The sequence below is a fragment of the Panulirus ornatus genome, chromosome 15 (genome assembly GCF_036320965.1).
Source record: "Panulirus ornatus isolate Po-2019 chromosome 15, ASM3632096v1, whole genome shotgun sequence".
NCBI classification, from domain to species: domain Eukaryota; kingdom Metazoa; phylum Arthropoda; class Malacostraca; order Decapoda; family Palinuridae; genus Panulirus; species Panulirus ornatus.
Genome location: NC_092238.1, coordinates 53,652,421 through 53,655,685, shown reverse-complemented (window position 1 = coordinate 53,655,685; position 3,265 = coordinate 53,652,421).

Below are 3,265 nucleotides of genomic sequence, written 5' to 3'. Positions count from 1 at the left end.
CACAAGATAATGATCAGACATCCCTCCAGTTGCACCTCTCAGCACATTAACATCCAAAAGTCTCTCTTTCGCACGCCTGTCAATTAACACGTAATCCAATAACGCTCTCTGGCCATCTCTCCTACTTACATAAGTATACTTATGTATATCTCGCTTTTTAAACCTGGTATTCCCAATCATCAGTCCTTTTTCAGCGCACAAATCTACAAGCTCTTCACCATTTCCATTTACAACACTGAACACCCCATGTATACCAATTATTCCCTCAACTGCCACATTACTCAACTTTATATATATATATATATATATATATATATATATATATATATATATATATATATATATATATATATATATATATATATATATATATATATATATATATATATATATGGGTACGTTTGAAGGAATAGTGGTTCCAACAATGTTGTATGGTTGCGAGGCGTGGGCTATGGATAGAGTTGTGCGCAGGAGGATGGATGTGCTGGAAATGAGATGTTTGAGGACAATGTGTGGTGTGAGGTGGTTTGATCGAGTGAGTAACGTAAGGGTAAGAGAGATGTGTGGAAAGAAAAAGAGCGTGGTTGAGAGAGCAGAAGAGGGTGTTTTGAAGTGGTTTGGGCACATGGAGAGAATGAGTGAGGAAAGATTGACCAAGAGGATATATGTGTCGGAGGTGGAGGGAACGAGGAGAAGAGGGAGACCAAATTGGAGGTGGAAAGATGTAATGAAAAAGATTTTGTGTGATCGGGGCCTGAACATGCAGGAGGGTGAAAGGAGGGCAAGGAATAGAGTGAATTGGAGTGATGTGGTATACCGGGGTTGACGTGCTGTCAGTTGATTGAATCAAGGCATGTGAAGCGTCTGGGGTAAACCATGGAAAGCTGTGCAGGTATGTATATTTGCGTGTGTGGACGTATGTATATACATGTGTATGGGGGGGTTGGGCCATTTCTTTCGTCTGTTTCCTTGCGCTACCTTGCAAACGCGGGAGACAGCGACAAAGTATAAAAAAAAAAAAAAAAAAATATATATATATATATATATATATATATATATATATATATATATATATATATATATATATATATATATATGTGTATATATATATATATATATACATATTTTCCCTGGGGATAGGGGAGAAAGAATACTTCCCACGTATTCCCTGCGTGTCGTAGAAGGCGACTAAAAGGGGAGGGAGCGGGGGGCTGGAAATCCTCCCCTCTCATTTTTTTCTAATTTTCCAAAAGAAGGAACAGAGAATTGGGCCAGGTGACGATTTTCCCTCAAAGGCCCAGGCCTCTGTTCTTAACGCTACCTCGCTAATGCGGGAAATGGCGAATAGTTTGAAAAAATATATACATATATATATATATATATATATATATATATATATATATATATATATATATATATATATATATATATATATATATATATATATATATATATATATATATATATATATATATATATATATATATATATATATATATATCCCCTATCCCTGGGCATACGATAAAAAGAAAACTTCTGACGAATTCCTCACGTGTAGTAGAAGGCGACTAAAGGGACGGGAGCAGATAGCTAGAAACAACTCCCTCTTTGTATTTTGATTTTCTAAAAAGGGAAACAGAAGAAGGAGTCACGCGGGGAGTGCTTATCCACCTCGACGGCTCAGATTGCGATGTGTAAATGTGTGTGTATGTAACCAAGATGAGAAAAAAAAGAGAAATAGGTAGTATGTTTGAGTAGGAAAGGAAGCAGGATGTTTTGACTTTGATTGAAACGAAGCTCAAGGGTAAAGGGGAAGAGTTGTTGGGGAATGTTTTTGAAGTAAAGTCTGGTGTTGGTGAGAGGGCAAGAACAAGGGAAGGAGTAGCACTACTCCTGAAAGAGGAGTGGTGGGAGTATGTGAAAAAGTGTAAGAAAGTAAACTCTAGACTGATTTGGGCAAAACTGAAAGTGGATGGAGAAAAATGGATGATTATTAGTTCCTATGCGCCTGGGCATGAGGAGAAAGATCATGAGAGGCAAGTGTTTTCTGAGAAGGTGAGTGAGTGTGTTAGTAGTTTTGATGCACGAGACCGGGTTATAGTGATGCGTGATTTAAATGCAAAGGTGAGTAATGCGGCAGTTGAGGAAATAATTTTTGTACATGGGGTGTTCAGTATTGTAAATGGGAATTGTGAAGAGATTGTGGATTTGTGTGCTGAAAAGTACTGGTGATTGGGAATATCTGGTTTGAAAAAAGAGAAATACATAAGTATACGTTTGTATGTCGGAGAGATGGCCAGAGAGCATTTCTGTATTACGTGTTAATCGGTAAGCCCGTGAAACAGAGAGTTTTGGATGTTAATGTGCTGAGAGGTGCAACTGGAGGAATGTCTGATCATTATCTTGTAGAGGCGAAGGTTAAGATTTGAAGAGGTTTTCAGAAAAGAAGAAAGAATGTTGGTGTGAAGAGAGTGGTGACAGTAAGTGAGCTCGGGAAGGAGACTTGTGTGAGGAAGTACCAGGAGAGACTGAGTAAAGAATGGAAAAAGATGAGAGCAAAGGACGTAAGGGTAGTGTGGGAGGAATAGGATATATCTAGGGAAGCAGTGATGGCTTGCGCAAAAGATGCTTGTGGCATGAGAGGCGTAGGAGGTGCGCAGATTAGAAAGGGTAGTAAGTGGTGGGATAAAGAAGCAAGATTATTAGTGAAAGAGAAGAGAGAGATTTTTGGACGAGTTTTGCAGGGAAATAGTGCAAATGACTGTGAGATGTATAAAACAAAGAGGCAGGAGGTCAAGAGAAAGGTGCAAGAGGTGAAAAAGCGGGGAAATGAGAGTTGGGGTGAGAGAGTATCATTAAATTTTCGGAAGGATAAAAAGATTCTTTGGAAGGAAGTAAATAAAGTGCATAAGTCAAGAAACATATGGGAACTTCGGTGAAGGGGGCTAATGGGGAGGTGATAACAAGTACTGGTGATATGAGAAGGAGATGGAGTGAGTACTTTCAAGGTTTGTTGAATGTTTTAGATGATAGAGTGGCAGATATAGGGTGTTTTGGTTGAGGTGGTGTGCAAAGTGAGAAGGTTAGAGAGAATGATTTGGTAAACAGAGAAGAGGTAGTAAAAGCTTTGCGGAAGATGAAAACCGGCAAGGAAGCGGGTTTGGATGGTACTGCAGTGGAATATATTAAAAAAAGAGGGGTGACAGTGTTGTTGACTGGTTGGTAAGGATATTTAATGTATGTATGACTCATGTTGAGGTGCCTG